Raw genomic sequence first — 19,010 nt, 5'->3', positions numbered from 1 at the left:
ATTTTGCCTATCTGTAAGTTATTACTTTTCCAATATTTCATACCGTTCCAGAATCTAAGGATTTTTTGAATATCCTAACTAACACATCCACTATCTCTGCTATTACATCCGTTAATATGATATATTGCAGGCCGAAGGTCTCACCTGCCTATAATATCATCAATGTATTTAATATCTTCTTCATCGTCATCGTACTTCCATCATGAACCTTTGCTGTTTTAAATATTGGGAATAAATTATCTTGCACTGTGAAAACAGGAAGTGTTGGTTTTACCTCTGCCATTTCTCAGTTTCCCATTATTATCTCGCCATTTTCATCCTCTCAAAGGCCAACATTTACTTGCAGCATTCCGTTACTTTTTCCAACTCAAAGAAGTGTTCTTTAGTATTTCTCAAGTTTTCTACTTTTTTCCTTCTAAGCCATTTTGATTTTGTTTTTAGTAGCCGTTTGCTGACAGTTAAAGTGTTTTCTTTAATTCATTAAAGGATGAGGGTGTCGCTGGTTGACAGCACTCATTGACTGTCCCTAATTGCCCAGAGGGCAGTTAAGCGTCAACCAAATTTGTATGAGTTGGAAGTATCATGCCGGTCAGACCAGGTAAGGATGGTGGTTTCCGGTCCTAAAGAACATTCATGAAACATATGGGTGTTTCCAACAATGGGCAATGGCTTCATTACCACCAATAGACTCTTAATTCCAGGTTCATTATATATGTTTCTATCAGATCCTCCCTCATTCTTTCAAATTCCAATCAATATATAATTCCAGCCTAATCAGTCTCTCCTCATAAGCGAACCCCTTCAACTCCGGAACCAACCTCGTGAACCTCCTCTGTATCCACCGCAGTGCCAGGACATCATTTCTCAAGTGAGGAGACCAAAACTGCACACAATACTCCAGGTGTGGTCTCACCGGCAATTTATACAGCTGCAACATAACCTCCCTGCTTTTAAACTCAATCCCTTTAGCAATTCTATTTGTCTCGTTAATTACCTGTTGCACCTGCAGACCAACTTCTGTGATTCATGCACAATGACACCCAAGTCCCTCTGCACAGAAACATGCTGAGTTTGTTTTAGCATGCAAATAATAGTCCTTTTCACTGGTATTCCAACCAAAATGGATGACTTTGCATTTATTACAATTGTACTCCATCTGCCAGACTTTTGCCCACTGACTTAAACTATTTATGTTCCTTTGTAAAGTTTAACATTCCTCTGCACACTTTGCTCTGACACTCATTTTAGTGTCATCTGCAATCTTTAAAACACTAACGTGGTGTCCAACTACAAATCGTCCATGTAAGCTGTGAATAATAACGGTCCTAGCACTGATCCCTCAGGCACACCACTAGTCAATGATCAGAAACCAGAAAAAAACACTCATTTATTCCCACTTCTTATTAGCTAACCAATCGTCGATCCATGTTCATGCATTAGCCGTAATGCCACACATCTTTATCTTACGCAGGCAGATTTTTTGGCGGCACTGTGTCGATTGCCTGTTGTAAATCTCGGTACACCGCATCTACTGAGTCACCGTGGTCATAATGTCTTCATAGATTTCCAGTAAATTAGTGAAGCATGATTTGCCTTTCATGATCTGATCCTGTGTCAGCCCAATGGGACGATTCCTCTCAAGATGCTTTGCTATTTATTCCTTGATTACATATTGAAGTATTTTCCCCATTACACTTAATGGCTAACTGGTCTATAGTTCCCCACCTTTGTCCACATTTCTTTTTAAACGGTGGTGTCTGATTTCTTGTTTTACAATCTGCTGGAACTGCACAAGAGTCCAGTGAATTTAGAAAAATTTCCACAAATGCATTTATTATTTCTCCCACTATCTCTGTTAGTAAATTGTGATGCATTCCATCAGAGCCAGGAGACGATCTACCTTTGGCTCCATTAGCTTGCTTAACACAATCTCTTTCGTAGGAATGATTGTTTCCAGGTCCTCAACTACCTTTCATCTGACATGTTACTAATCTATTTCACAGACAAGGTCGACAAAATATGTGCTCAAATCCGCGGCCATTTCCTCATACCCCATTACTGAATCCCACTTCTCACCCTCGAAAGGACAATTGCTCACCTTAGCCACTATTTTTGTTTTATATATTTGTAGAATCTTTTGGTACATGTCTTCATATTCTGAGGTAATTTACTCTCATAATCTATCTTATGTTTTTTGATAGCATTTTTGTTGCTTTCTTTTGATGTTTATATTTTTCCAAAACTTTCAGTTTCCCAGTGGTCTTTGTCATTATTTATGCCAGTTATTTTAATTTGATAGCTTCCCTTATTTCCTGAGACATCCACAACAGATTACCCTTTTCCTACGGTCCTTCCATTTCCCTGTTATATACTGTTGCTGAGCACTTGGAAAAATTGCACTGAAAGCCAGCCAGTGTTCATCAACGGTTCCACGTTCAAGTCTTTGCTTCCAGCCATCTTTAGCCAACTCCTCCCTCATCCTGTTGTAGTCTCCTTTGTTTAAGCATAATACTCTGGTATTGGATTTTATCTTCTTTCCTTCCATCTTTATGCTGAGTGCAACCATTCTTTAAGTCCCAATAATTTCTCCCAATGCAATTATTTATTAATTTCAATATTTATCTCACGAGACTACGGCTTCCCAGTCTTGCTGGGAAGATTTGACTTGTTTATTTTTATCTTCTGTGAAGACAGAACTAATGTATTTGCTTCATAGTTCTGCCACTCCCCTGCTGTAATGCTGTATTCTCTGTGTTTAGACTGTAACGAAGCTGCACTTGTCTTCTCTTTCCTTTTCCTTTGACAGTTCACTCTTATAACTCTTGTTAACAATCTCTTCAGAAACCCACTAATTCATGTTCACACCATGCAATCACAGGAGCATAGACTCTGTTCTGTCAGAAATGTTAATTAGAAAAGGACATCAGATCTGTATATAATACTCCAGGTACAGTCTCACCAACACTGTGTAAATCGTGCAGAATGTCTTTACTTCCAGTCAGAATAAATTACTGTAGAAGCTGCAATCTGTACTGAAACCCACACGTGGTAGATATCACAGTAAGCCGTTCTCATTCCTGATGAAGGGCTTATGCCCGAAACGTCGAATTGCCTGTTCCTTGGATGCTGCCTGACCTGCTGCGCTTTTCCAGCAACACATTTTCAGCTCTGATACTCCAGCATCTGCAGACCTCACTTTCTCCTCGAAGATATCACAGTAAGTCAGACAGCATCCGTGGAGAGAGAGCATGGAACTCTACATCGCCTATATAATGATTCGCTTTAAACAAAAGCCAACCTAAATTTTAACTTGCTCAATTTGCGTATGGTTCTCCCAGTACACTTAGTTTTCTTTCTCTGTTAAATATCCTCCTGAGTGTCCAACTATACTATATTCACTGGTTTTCCATTGTTTATATTCACAAGGGTTATCTTCAAGCAAAAAGTTTGCAAATTTTGATTATCCTTTCAGAAATCTAGAATCATTCTCTTGACGTTTGCTATTGTCCTCTAAGTGTCCAAGATCAGATTCTTTACAATAAAGTTCAACAGATTCCCTACTGTGGATAACAGGTTAGCCAGTCTGTAGGTCTCCACTCTCCCTCCTCTTCCCTTCTTAAATCCTTGGAATGCATTCATAATCTTCCAAATTGGACATGGAAAAATACAATGATCCTCAATGCAATCAATGTGTGCACTACCATTTTCTCTGAAATTTCAGTATGAATTACATCTGGTCTGTCAGACATATCAATCTTCAATCCACATACGTTTTCAAATACTACCTCGTCACTGATATGGATGATTTTAGCGTTTAGTTACACAAGTCCCACGATTAGTTGGTATTTCCTCCATGAAGACAGACACTAAGTAACTTGTTAGTTTCCCTGTTATTTTTTTCTTTTCTCTACAATAAGTACCACCTTCTGATTACACAACACCAATTTGAAAACAGTCTGAATTCTAGCTCGGTGATCAACATACTGTTAGAGCAACCCATCTCACACACCCTCATGAAATACATTTCCCCAGCATTAAAATTCACTTGGGTTAATATTGTCCAGATGTAACATGAAGCTGTCCATTTTTATTGTAGTAGATCTGATTTATTCAATCAGACTTTATTGTAGTACCCACAAAACTTGGATGTGTAATTTTCTGTTCTGTAATATAAACAACATTTGTATCACAATTTTGTCTTTGAGATACAACTCCCATTAATGTTTGCTTCTACTTGCTGTTTTTGAGCTCCACCTTACCAGATTCTGTGGAACCTGAGTGACATGGGCTCTGGGGAGATTAATGGCAGATTCAGGCGTGATGTTCGGTGAGGAATATCTCAACATTGATGTTATCTCTTACCCATTTTTCTCAAGCACACTAATCCTACGAATACCACCAAATTTAAATCCCACTATTCCCCCCCCGCCCCCTAATCCAATCTCTATAATCTGGCATTTTCTTTGACTAACGCACCTTACCTGCACATCCTGGGACTGGGAGGAAACTGGAATACCCGATAGAAACCCTTGCAGGCACAGGGAGAATGTGAGACAGTGATTCGAGACTGAAATTGAACCTGGATCTCTGGTGCTGTGAGGCAGCAGTGCTAACCACTGAGCTACCCAGCGTGGCAACACAATGTGCCTGCGCAATTCAGCCCTCGAAATGTGACTTAACAGCAGGGAAATTCCGTAAGTCCCCAAACCTGTCACTGAGCAACAGAAGGAGGACATTGAGACATTAAGCAGCTTGATCAGGAACAGGAGCAAGACATGCAAGCCATCGAGAAGATAATGTAGGAGCACCAGGAAGACATTCAGCGCATCAAGCGTGTAAAGCAGGAACAGAATGAGTCCAATCCGCCACTCATGCCTCTTACACAGCAATTGGAACAGATCATTTACAACCTTGTGAATTGAAGGGGAATGTCAAGGTTACAGAAAGGGAAGAACTTCGAAAAGCCAACTTCACTTCGGGAATGAAAAGTGATGAACAAACTATTGGGAATTGAAGATAAATTGTTAGAATCAGCAAATAAGGAATTAATAACAGCATATGATCAAATCAAACCACAATCAATCGCAGTTAACACGATTGACTGAAGAATAAATCAGGTTTGAATTTTTTGACTTACGTTTTAAAAAAATAATCTGACTAACAAGGTGGATGAAGGAGATCCTAAAGATGTCTCAGTTCTGGACATCCAGAAGGCATTGCATAACGTGCCTCACAAAAGATTAATATGCAAAACAAAAGCAAATAGGATAAGGATAATGTATTTTATTGGAGAGGCGCTAACGAATAAAAGCCATGATATGGAGGTGCTGGTTTGGACTGGGTTGGACAACGTTAGAAATGGTAAAATACCAGGTTATAGTCCAACAATTTTATTTTGAAAAGCACAAGCTGTTCCTTCGTCAGATGTTCGTGAGAGCAGAAGACCTTAGACATATAATTTATAAGGAAATTCATGCACATGAACTTAACAAATCGAAGATGCCTCCCAAATCTTTTCTCAGTTCGACTGGAGGTGCGGGCTTTGATTGATTAATATGCAAACCTGAGAATTTATTTCAAGTCACTGCCTGGAGATAACTTAAGGTATTAACGACGTAAAGGAAGGGACCCCTCCGGACAGACTATGTTTTTGAGGCTTGAGGTGTTGTTTGGAGTCTGTCTTTATCTTCTTCTGGAGTCAGACTGATTTTATTCCCAAAGTATGAGTTTATAAAATACCGCATTGACTGACTATATATAAATTGTATATTGTTGACAAAATATGGTTCATTGGTATGAGTGAGGGGAGTGTGTGGATATGCATGTGAGAGAGGGGGAGTGTGAGTGTGCGTGGGGAGGAGAGGGAGAGGTGCATGGGTGTATGTCGGAGGAGAGCGAGTGGGTGTGTGTACCTATGTTAAGACGCAGACAGATTTGGCAGATCCCTTTCCCCACACACTCACTCCGAGGTTTCAGAGCTTCCCCTCTCTGAATCTCTGCTCATTTTTTGTTGTTCATGTTACAGACCCAGATGCTGTAACTACAGTCCCTATGGTCCATCCAGATTTGGGTCAACAAATGATCAGATCTCTCTGAATGTGAGAGTCAGCTCACAGCACGACCTCCAGCAAACTATCCCCAGCCCATCTACTAAGGTTTCAATAACAGGAGACAGTCAGAAGCTCCTCAGTTACAAGTTAGATGCCCGGTCCTTCATAATGATAGTCGAGGGATTCCCTCGTGTTACTGACAGCACAGTCCGCTGAGAGCGAGAAATACAGGCGTTCAGTGGACACACACGTCTCTTAAAGCTACTGGAACCCCATGTCCAACATGGAGCAGCACATGGGACACACCAGGAGGTGAATAACAGCCCAATACACACTATTTCATTGTTTCAGAGCTTCACAATACCAGCATTCGATACAATCAGAAGCCAAAAACATAACATAGAACGATAAAGAAAAACAAGTAATTAATTAACTGATAACATGTTGTGAAAATATGGATAAGGAGATTGGGGAGTGAGAATAAATGGAGAAGTGAGACAATGGTGTGTTCAATCACAAAAATGAGAACATCAAATGAAAACATTGGCAGATCAGTTGAAATGCTTCGTTACACCAAAATCTGAACCTGTCTCACAGAACCAACTCAGACACCAGAAGCTGGGACAAGGTACCAGCCAGAATGGAGGACTGTGCAGACCATGCTAGTGGAGTACTCCATGAGCTGGACTGCCTGCCCAGCATGGGGACCATTGCAAACCATTTCCAGTATATGGCTACTATACTTGAACTACAGAAAGGCTTTAGACGGGAAGATTTGCAACCCATGCAGTGAGTGACAGCGAATGGTTTCCCACAAATATGTGGCTCTGTATCTCCACTGCAATAATATAAGGCTAGAGACTGTGAGTGTGTGTGTGTGTGTGTGTGTGTGTGTGTGTGTGTGTGTGTGTGTGTGTGTGTGTGTGTGTGTGTGTGTGTGTGTGTGTGTCTGTCTGTCACAGTGCCAGAACGAAAAAAGGACACTGTTGTTGTGAATGCTTACCAAGTAGAGTAAATGAAAAGAACAATAGTACAGTCACACATGATTAATGCAAATAATAAATGGACAGTGAAACTTACCAGGTACACCAACAATAGCCAGGGTAGGATAATAAAAATATTGAATAATGTACAGTGCATATTCGATCCGCCATGGTAATGGCCACCAATGATATGTAGAAAGACTCCATATATAATCGGATAAACTCCTTTCCATTGTTGTTATATTCCAGTCTAATGTCCTCAGATTCAGACCTCCCATTCCCCTCCCTCTGTAGCTGCTGATCCCTGTTAATGCTGTCAGTGATACTCCCAATCATACTATGGGATAACACGTTGAACACTGCCCATTTTATCATTAAAATATGTAAACCCTCCACTGGGATAAGGACATTCTATGGAGACTGACATTAATCACAGTCACCAAACAAACAGGTTCAGTTAACCATTTCCTTACATCATTTTACAATAAAAGGGAACATTTACTCAGTCTGGACTGAGTGGATGATGGTTGCTGAGGGATAGATCATAAGTCTTTCAATCGTTTTAATCTTTCTTCCTTGTATGCAGGAGTATTGCTGGAACATTGCAGGGTTGTATACGTTCGAACCTGTTTATAAATGGAGACATGGATAGAATAACAGACCAGATGCATAAAATGCGTGGTAGGGAAGTTTCCAGATACCTTGAGTAATGCTGCTTGTAGTTTGAAATGCCCTGTCATCAAACCATTGCATAACCTCGAGGCACGAATCAGCGCATTGAAATTGCTGCTCAGGAACAGGGAAAAACGACTCCGTCCCCAAGTGCCTGCTATAGAGGGATAGGAAGACATAGGCCTTTCGGCCTGTTACACAGGGACAGGAGGAACTAATCAGCCTCACGAACCTGTTATTCCATCACATTCTCAGACCTGTACAACAAAAGCAGAGTCAGTCAGCATGATTGCTCAATTACTAAGAAATAAAATACAAATGCAGCATTCTGATTTTGATTGGTATCTTTCCGAAACAGCAGAAAGGTTTTCAGTCAATACGAACTGAATGGAATGTGAAAAGGCTATTCAGTCCTTCAGTTCCATTACACAGGAGCAGCAGGAGAGCACAGAGCTATTGGAGCCTGTTATTCGGGACCAGCAGGAGGAGAGCACATAGCTATTGGAGCCGGTTATTCAGGGGAAGCAGGAGAAGAGCAAACAGTTTTTGGAGCCTGTTACTCCGGAGCAGCAGGAGGACAGCAGACAGCTATTGGAGCCTGTTACTCAGGAGCAGCAGGTGGAGAGCACATACCTATTGGAGCCTGTTACTAAGGAGCTTCAGGAGGAGAGCGCACAGCTATTGGAGCCTGTTACCCAATGTCAGCAGGTGGAGGGCACACAGCTATTGGAGCCTGTGACTCCGGAGCTGCAGGAGGACAGCACACAGCTATTGGAGCCTGTTACTCGGTGGCAGCAGGTGGAGAGCACACAGCTATTGGAGTCTGTGACTCAGGATCTGCAGGAGGACAGCACACAGCTATTGGAGCCTGTTACTCGGCGGCAGCAGGTGGAGAACCCACAGCTATTGGAGCCTGTTACTCAGGGGCAGGAGGAGGTTAGCACAAAGTTATTGGAGCTTGTTACTCAGGAGCAGCAGGACAGGGCACACAGCTATTGGAGCATGTTATTCAGGAGCAGCAGGTGGAGAGCAGACAGCTGTTGGAGCCCGTTACTCAGGAGCAGCAGGAGGCTAGCATAGAGGTGTTGGAGCCTGTTACTCAGGAGCAGCAGGAGGAGGGCACACAGCTATTGGAGTCTGTTACTAAGGGGCAGCAGGTGGAGAGCTCACAGCTATTGGAGCCTGTTACTCAGGAGCAGGAGGAGGAGAGCACACAGCTATTGGAGCCTGTTACCCAATGTCAGCAGGTGGAGAACCCACAGCTATTGGAGCCTGTTACTCAGGGGCAGGAGGAGGTTAGCACAAAGTTATTGGAGCTTGTTACTCAGGAGCAGCAGGACAGGGCACACAGCTATTGGAGCATGTTATTCAGGAGCAGCAGGTGGAGAGCAGACAGCTGTTGGAGCCTGTTACTCAGGAGCAGCAGGAGGAGGGCACACAGCTATTGGAGTCTGTTACTAAGGGGCAGCAGGTGGAGAGCTCACAGCTATTGAAGCCTGTTACTCAGGAGCAGGAGGAGGAGAGCACACAGCTATTGGAGCCTGTTACACAATGTCAGCAGGTGGAGAGCACACAGCTATTGGAGCCTGTTACTCAGGAGCAGCAGGAGGAGAGCACACAGCTATTGGAGCCTGTTACTCAGGGGCAGCAGGAGGAGAGCACACAGCTATTGGAGCCTGTTACTCTGGAGCAGCAGGAGGAGAGCACAAAGCTATTGGAGCCTGTTACTCAGGAGCAGCAGGTGGAGAGCTGACAGCTATTGGAGCCTGTTACCCAATGTCAGCAGTTGGAGAGCACACAGCTATTGGAGCCTGTTACTCAGGGGCAGCAGGACGAGGGCACACAGCTATGGGAGCCTGTTACTCAGGGGCAGGAGGAGGTTAGCACACAGCTATTGGAGCCTGTTACTCAGGAGCAGCAGGTGGAGAGCACAAAGATAATTTAGCCTGTTACTCACAAGCAGCAGGAGGAGAGCACACAGTTATTGAAGCCTGTTATTCGTGAGCAGCAGGAGGAGAACACACAGCTATTGGAGCCTGTTACTCAGGAGCAGCAAGTGGAGAACACACAGCTATTGGAGCCTGTTACTCAGGAGCGGCAGGTGGAGAGCTCACAGCTATTGTAGCCTGTTACCCAATGTCAGCAGGTGGAGAGCATACAGCTGTTGGAGCCTGTTACTCAGGAGCAGCAGGAGGAGAGCACACAACTATTGGAGCCTGTTACTCAGGGGCAGCAGGAGGAGAGCACACAGCTATTGGAGCCTGTTTCTCAGGAGCAGCAGGTGAAGAGCTCACAGCTATTGGAGCCTGTTACCCAATGTCAGAAGGTGGAGAGCATACAGCTATTAGAGCCTGTTACTCAGGGGCAGCAGGACGAGGGCACACAGCTATTGGAGCCTGTTACTCAGGAGCAGGCGGTGGAGAGCTCAAAGATATTGGAGCTTGTTACTCACGAGCAGCAGGAGGACAGCAGACAGTTATTGGAGCCTGTTACTCAGGAGCAGCAGGTGGAGAGCACACAGGTATTGTAGCCTGTCACTCAGCGCAGCAGGAGGAGAGCACACAGATATTGGAGCCTGGGAACATGGGATGGCGTTTTTTCAGGGGGCATGGTGGGAGCCGGTGTAGTCTAAACCGATTGACTCCCACAGCAACCTAGACTACACCTCCTCCCACCGTGCACCCTGTAAAAACGCTATCCCATATTCCAATAAAGAACATAACTGGAGGCAGAATGCAGAATTCGGCGGTACAAAAGGATTCGCGTGTCCTGGTACATACATCACAATTTAGTCTACTGATGCAGCATGTGATTGGGAAAATAAATAGAATGATACTTTTTCTTGCAAAGGGTATCAAGTATGATCTTAAGGTTGTTTTACTGCATCTGGAACGGCCATTGCTGAGACGGCATCTCATGAACTTCGTGTGGGTTGTAATTCCACTGGAGTAAAAAAACAAATTGCTTTTGAAACTTTTCACATTGTTTCTCTTTACGCGTTCTTGCGATGAAGGCATTATGTTTTTAACGATCAGAAGTTTAGGCCTGACAATGAGAAATATTCTTATTGACCATATATGTTTTCGAGCAAGTGAATACCTGATTAATATGTTATCTTCCACGGGAGAATAAGGCTGGGGATGTAATTTAAGATTAAAATGCAGTCATTTAAATATGGATATTTTGAAGATATTAAAAGTTGTATTATATAAGTGCACGGAACATAGAAACACAACTTGAAACCTAATAGGGCGATTTGTTATGAAAGAAATGGCTGTGTGTCCGACAGCAGCAATGATGTACCTACATGGAGCAGGCAACGTGATGGAGTCGTACAGTTCAGATACTGTTCAAAGAGACCTCATCTGGTCCAGCTGGCGACTGGAGAACATTAATATGTGATTCTACTCAGAGAGTGGGAAAATGTAACCTTCCTGAGAAGGAACAGCCTGTTGTTCCCTCTCTCTCTGTCTTCCTTTTTCCAGCAATGTGTGAAAGCTGAAAACACCTCAGTCATCTTTACCACTCATGGAGGATTCCTTTCGAGGAATCACTGGAATCACCCCACTGTCTGAAGTAAAGGGAATTCAGCTAACTCCACCTGTTCCAGGAAGTTATCCCATTTCCAGTAGCTTGTAAGAGCAGAATATCTGCATAAGCTGAATGTTATTTGGAACAATAACCCATGTTTCCTCCCATCATGAGTTCAACTAATATTTGGTCAAAATTTATTCAAGTTAACTCTCTGCAGAGATGTCATATTTCAGTTTGTCATCAAACCTGTTCATGTGCCAGTATTTTTAGGGAGGGAAACATCGGTACTCAGATTTGCACTATCCAAAATATTTGTCATTCGCCTTTCCATTATAGTTTGAGTAACTTTGTTTTGGTCATAAACTTGTCAATTGTAGCAGATTAAAGAATCCTACCTGACTTGTTCCCAACTCTGACCCAGTCTGAGACCTATATTGTTGGTCATATCACCAAGTTATTTATATTAACATTTACAGTGATCAGTGGAAGCATGGGACGAGGAAAGGGAAGAGTGACCTAAACGATAGATTGGTGAGCCTGACGTGGGCACGTTGTTGGAGAGGATTGTGAGGGATAGGATTTACATGCATTTGCAGACGCAACTACTGATTAGGGATAGTCAACATGGCTTTGTGCATGCGAAGTCATATCTAACAAAGTTGATTGCGTTTTTTGAAGAGGTAGCAAAAAACAAAATGAAGGCAGTTTGGTAGACGCTATCCATACAGTCCTTAGCAAGGTGTTCGACGGGATTCCACATGGCAGATAAGTTAGTAAAGTTAGATGACAAATGGATCCAAGATGAGCTAACAAATAGACTACAAAATTAGAGTGAATGTAGGAGACAGAGGGTGGTGGAGGACAGCTTTCCAGACTGAAGCACTGTGACCAATGGTGTAACACAAGGTGCTGAGTCCACTGCATTTAACATTTATATAAATGATTTGGAAATGAATACTTGCCTTTCTGTTATGTTTACGGATGACATAAAAATTGGAGGTGCAGTGGCCAGCAAGATGTATCTCTGTGTATAATGGGATCTCGATCAGATGGGTCAATGGACCAAGGAGTGACAAATGGAGTTAACTTTAGCTGAATGTGTAGTGTTGCTATTTTGGTAAGATAAAACAGGGCAGGACTTACATAATTAATGTTGGAGCCCTGGGGAGTGTTGTCAAACAAAAGGGTGCAAGCTCATAGATCTTTGAAAGTGGAGTCGCAGGCAGACACGGTGGTGAAGAAGGGGTTTGGGATGCTTGCCTTTACTGGTCAGTGCTTTGAGTATGCGAGTTGGGAGATCATATTTCGATAGGGCAGGATATTGTTGAGGCCAGATTTAGAATACTGTGTTTAATTCAGTTCTGTTTGCTGGAGGAAGGCTGCTTTTAAACTTGAAGGGGTGACAAAACGTTTTACAATGATATTGCCGAGTATGGAGGGAATGAGCTATAGGAAAAAGCGGGGAAGACTAGGGTTTGTTCATTCTGGAGCATCGGAAGCCGAGGTGTGACATTACAGAGGTTTATAAATGGTGAGTGACATGGACAATCTGAATAGCACGGTCTTTTTTTCCAGGTCTGGGAGTCCAGAACTATAGGATAAAAGCTTAAGGTGAGAGGAGAGAGATCGCAAATGGACATACTTTTCTTGCAGATTGCAGATTATGGAATGAGCTGTCAGAGAAATTGATGGAGACTGGTACAATTTCAACAGTTAAAAGGCATCTGGGTGTGCATATTAATAGGTAGGATTTACAGGATATGAGCCTAATTCTGGCAAATGTGTTGTGATCAGATTGAAATGTTTGGTTTATGTAGATAGGGTTGCCTGCTGTACGACACTGTAAGAGAGATGAGAAGAAATTCTAAAGAGGCCTTTTGAGTGAGAATTCTCTTCCCCAGAGGTATGTGGTGTCGCTTTGTTCACATTTGTTCAAACTTTATTCGTTCAGTATTTGACAGAGATTGAAACATGGCCTATGGGATACAAACAGGATAGTGGGGATGAGACCACAACCTGATCATCCACAATCTTAGTGTTTGGTGGAGAAGGCTCATAGCGCTTAACGATCTAATCCTGGCTCTGAGTCTGATGTTCTTGTGTTCCATTCAGACCCACAAACCTGATAGACAGGAGCAGTTGGAAGCAACGTACTGCCAGAGCTCCCCAGACTCTCTGGAATAGAGAATTCCTGACATTCACTACTCTCAGTTTGAAGAATTCACTGCCTGCTCCTGCATCATGACCTATCAATGTGAGAGATAGAGGTTAATAAAATGGCTTAGCTAAGAGTGAGTGGCCCTGATATCAAGGCAGTATTTAAGTGAGAATAACATCAAGGAGGCTGATCAAAATTACACTTCATCATATTCCATTGCAAACTCTCCAGTGTTTGGAATCATTCACAGCACAAGAGTAGTCTGCGACAACTTTCAAGCCTATACTGTTAAACTGTCGGTAACATTCATGGAACAGTTCTGCAGATTTCTACAGAAAAAGGAAAGTTTGAATCAGCACATCAATCTGGCTTCATACGAATGAGGGGAAGCCATTCAGCCCATCAAAACTTGGCAAGAAGAGGGTCAGTCTGTTACATGTGAATTCTGTCTTGGTATTCTAGATCTCCGGAGAATAGTCCCTGACACTCGGCTAACTATTCTACTCTAGGGCTATGGTTCAGATCAACCGGGTTCTGCCTCCAACTCTCTGCCGACCGCGGACTGTCCTTTAACCCTTGACTTCCGTGTGGCGGACAAGCCGCTCAAACACACAGTCGAAGGGAGACTGTCCACAAGGTCCTGTCCTAGGAGGTGAACTCCAAGCTGTCACCACCAGCCCTTATCCCCACCGGCTATCGCTTCCCGTGGTAAATCGAAATGCTGCGAGACACACAAACGGAGCAACAGATGTTTATTCAATCTTCGAAGATTGGGCGTCTTCCAAAAAGGACGTTGGAAGTCGCGCTGGAAGATTTTACAACACCAATATTTATACATTATTTTTACATTCAAAAACATTTCACGCTTTTCTCTGCCAATTCCTTAATTAAAATGTTATATTATTTTAACAATTTTTGCTAGTTAGAACATTCCTTTGTTATCTCCATGTTCTTGCTGGTTAAAACATTTATTGATTATTTGTATATCATAAAAAGAGCTTTTATTGTATTTTGCCCTCTGTGTCTAACTGAAGCATTCCTTGGTATCTTGCCCAAGGTTACCATGTTCCGAGCATAACAGAGGTGACTTCTGGTTCATGTTCTCATATGGCCGAATTGCTCATAATTAGCCTTTGCTTATTAAACCCCAGTTTTAATACAGAAATTACCTTACCCATATCAAAATAATGTGTGTGTGTGTGTATGTACGTGTGTGTGTGTGAGAGAGTGTGTGTGTGTGTGTGTATGTGATGTGAGTGTGTGTGTGTGTATGTGGTGTGAGTGTGTGTGTGTGTGGTGTGAGTGGTGTAAGTGTGTGTGTTTGTATGTGGTGTGTGTGTGTGGTGTGTGTGTATGTGGTGTGAGTGTGTGTGTGTGGTGTGAGTGTGTGTGTGTATGTGGTGTGAGTGTGTGTGTGTGTATGGTGTGAGTGGTGTAAGTGTATTTGTGTGTATGTGGTGTGAGTGTGTGTGTGTGTATGGTGTGAGTGGTGTAAGTGTGTGTGTATGTGGTGTGAGTGTGCGTGTGTGTGTGTGGTGTGAGTGTGTGTGTGTGTGGTGTGAGTGTGTGTGTGTGATGTGTGTGTATATGTGTGTAGTGTGTATGTGTGTGTGAGAGGTGTGTGAGTGTGTGTGTGCGTGTGTGTGTGTGAGTGATGTGCGTGTGTATGTGTGAGTGTGTGTGTGTGTGTGTATAAGAGAATGTGTGTGTAAGTGTGTGTGTGAGAATGTGTGACTCCTGTGTGAGAGAGAGAGTGTGAAACTGCAGAAATTACATTACCCATATCAATTCCCCCTGTCTTTTTATACAGTCTGTAATTTCTGCAGCATAATCATAGCCTCTCTATCCCAATCAGCCTCAGGATCATCAGCATCAGTCTGTAGGTGAATGCCTACTACTGTACGCGGGTCGCCCTTCATCAGGGCCGTTTCAATAAGGCGGGTAATGAGGCCCCGTAAACAGGGAATTATACAACAGCCCAAAGCGATTAAGACCCTTGTTACCACTAGAAGAGTAATCATTACTGAGATCATCACCCCCTTCCATTTACCGAACCACCGCTCTAGCCAGCCAGTCCAATCAGTATTAACTCCTGAATTTTCAGCTATTTCCTCTGCCAGTGACTTAAGTCCCTCCAAGGCACGGGTGACCGAGCCGTCAGGGGCTGTATTGTTAGGAATAAAAGTGCAACATTGAGAGCTGATCATGGCACAAACACCACCCTTTTCAGCTAGGAGCATATCTAAGGCCATTCTATTTTCCCAAGTCATACGACTGGTAGCATCCAGTTGTTCCGCCAGCCCCCCTTGACTGCATCTCTAGTATGGTTAATAAATCGCGCTTGATTATAATAAATGTAGTTTATCTAATCGACATTCTTGTTAATAGTGACCCACCAGAACAGGGACGACTCAAAGCCTGCTGCAATTTGGTTACGAGCTTTGAACTCATCAGGCACCCCCCTAGGTACCCCTATTGAGTCAAGATAAATCTTATCATCAAAAGAAGTGGGCAACAGCGATCTCCTATCCCTTCCCTTTCTCCCGACTATCTGTTTTCCCTCAAATGCCAAGGTGAATGGAATTGCCAATTGTACAATCGCACATATCCCCTTCCAATCTGGGGGTAGGGTTGGTCTCAGTAGTTTGCCTCCACAGTACCACCACAGATCCGCTCGGGGTACATTTAAAGCTGAGTAGTTTCTTCCTTCCCTCGCTTCAGTAACGTTTTTAATTGCTGAACACAATCTCAGCTCCCCCAAATCGATAGATCGACTTGTCTATGCACACACGACATGTGTTTTCCAACAGCAGCAGAAAATACAGGGGGAGCTTGTGTCTGTCGTTTCTTCAAAGGAGGGAACATCAAAGACAGGGAGGTACAATTCGGATTATTCCATGCAGTCTCATTCTGAAATAGCGCTATCATACATTCCATGTCCTGTTTGTTTCGCTCCCACCCGAGCGGAAAGGAAACTACCTGAGACACTGCCCGAACGGAGCACATGCATAGCAATTGCTTTTGTTTAAGCTTTTTACAGTATATTTAACCCATTCAACCCAGGCATTTGTATCTCCGTATCCAACTTCCATTTCAAGAGTCTGTCTCAAGTCTTTAACCTCTATAATTTTCAGTGAATTCGGATCGGTGGAAGGGGTTAAAATTTGTAATTTAGAATCAAGGAATCCCAAAGGCAGTCTTTGTCTGACACCAATTCGAAAACAGCAGCCCACAAAACGCTTCCCATACCCTGTCATCACTATCTTTAAATCTTCACTAAGGAGCTGGGACCCATTTTTACGGGGAAATGAGTCTTCAGAGGAAGCATTTTTAATGGTGATATATATTGGATGACACTTGCTGTCAAAACAATTTAGGGCTGGGCTAAAGGGGGCTCTATGAATAGTAATGCCAGGCGGTGGCCCTTCTGACCCAAACCTTACATCTGGAACAGTGTGAAGAGATATTTTTGAGGAAAGATATTCTCTTTGAAATTTTACATCTGGGCATTCTACTATGCTGCAAACATCGACCTTTATAACTTGTGGAAATTCCGAAACAGAAATCATTAACACATCAAAGGAAAAAGATATATGAGCAAATCTTAGAAGTAACAGGAATAACAGCATAATTCTGACTAGTGCTAGGAACTTAGACATTATATTAAAACGCAAAACAAAGTTAACATACAGTTCTGAAGAAACAATCCCCGCACTCGCGTCTCCACAGTATAATCAATTAATCAAAGTTTCTTCAGTCTAAGTTTCAGCGGGTTCCGCGCTGGTTCGACAGTCCAGACCATTTTCTCAGCTGGAGAGGGAACCGGACCTTTGACACGCGTGTAGTGAGTCCACCCCTTCTCTGCCGTGCGGATAGCGGTTTCGGTGGTAAGTAACACCAGGAACGGGCCGTCCCACACAGGTTCGAGAGTGCGCTGCTGCCAGTGCTTGATTAAAACCCAATGGCCAGGCTTAATGGTGTGTACAGCGAAGTCCAAAGGTGGTGTTTGCAGCAGCAGACCCTGGTGGCGTAAACGAGAAAAAGTGGAGCCCAGGGTCTCAACATATTTACGAACAAATATATCCCGTGATTCAAAAACAGGCAGATCCCTTTTTGGCCCAGGAAAGGGTAGTCCAAACATCATTTCATAAGGGGATATACCCAAATCTGTCCGGGGCTGTGTTCGAATTTGGAGTAAAGCCATGTGGAGACATTTTGTCCAGGGCATACCTAATTCTGAGATTAATTTAGTAAGCTGCTTTTTAAGTGTTTGATTCATACGTTCTACTCTGCCGGATGAGGACGGATGCCATGGTGTGTGAAAATCCCACTGTATACCTAATGCTTGTACTAAGTGTTGAAGAACTGTTGCGGTGAAGTGGCTACCTTGATCAGAATCAATGGCTCGTGGGAGGCCAAAACGGGGTATTAATGCTCTAGTAAGGTCTTCCTACCCTAGAGGCTGTGGCAGTGGCTGTCGGAAAAGCCTCGACCCATCCTGTCAAGTGATCCACCATAACCAAAAGATATTTAAGACGCCCTACTGGGGGAAACTCAGTATAATCCACCTGAATGAATTCAAATGGCCGATATGCTAGACTTCGACCCCCTTTGGTTGCGTTATGTCTCACTCCCGTTTTATTGACTCGTCTACATTATAAACAGTCCCTGGTGACCTGATTGGCCACTGTGTATATTCCCGGGTGAGCATAGACCCTAAGAAAGGTATCACACAAGGCTTGGGTTCCCCAATGACCACACTGGTGAAGGTGAGTAATGACCCCTCTTGATATGGGCCGATTGAGTAACTGCCTGCCATCAGGAAGGAACCATTTGCCCATTTCATTCTTAGTTCCCCCTATTGACTTTAATTCTTCCTCCTCCTTTTCTGAAAATACCGGGGCTTCTATGACCCCTGGTAACTGGGGAACCCATAACACACAAATTAATTCTTCCTTATCCATACCAGCTGTGCGGGCCTGCTCGTCTGCCAACTGGTTGCCTTTTACTTCCACCTCCATTCCCTTTTGATGCCCCCGTATATGAACTACTGCTATCTCCTGAGGTTTCAGAAGATCTTCCAGTATTTTGACTACTAACTCTTCATGTACTAATTCCTTCCCCCTACTATTAATCATTCCCCCTTCGTGCCAAATTTTCCCAAAAGTATGCACCACACCGTATGCATATTTGGAATCTGTGTATATCGTCCCCACTTGACCTTCTAAGCCGTCTAATGCCCGGTGCAGAGCATACAACTCACACGTCTGTGCTGACCAGGCATTGGGCAATCGTCCACTTTCTACCAACCTCCATCCTTCCTCATCAATAATGGCATACCCATTGAATCTTTTACCGTCCACTACCCGGGAGGACCCATCTATATACCATCGTTTCCCCAGATGGAGGGGTTGATCCCTCAAATCCTCCCGAACTTTACTTTGTAACTCGACAATGTCTGTACACTGGTGCTGTAGCGGCTGTTCCGATTCCCCTTTCCACAAGAATTCAGCAGGATTTGAACAGGCGCCCACCTCTATTCTAAGATCCTCTCTATCTAAGAGGACTGCCTCATATTTGAGGATTCGGGAGTCTGTGAGCCATCGTCATGCC

The sequence above is a fragment of the Hemiscyllium ocellatum genome, chromosome 44, assembly GCF_020745735.1.
Source record: "Hemiscyllium ocellatum isolate sHemOce1 chromosome 44, sHemOce1.pat.X.cur, whole genome shotgun sequence".
Lineage (NCBI taxonomy): Eukaryota > Metazoa > Chordata > Chondrichthyes > Orectolobiformes > Hemiscylliidae > Hemiscyllium > Hemiscyllium ocellatum.
Note: the sequence above shows the minus strand (reverse complement) of the source record.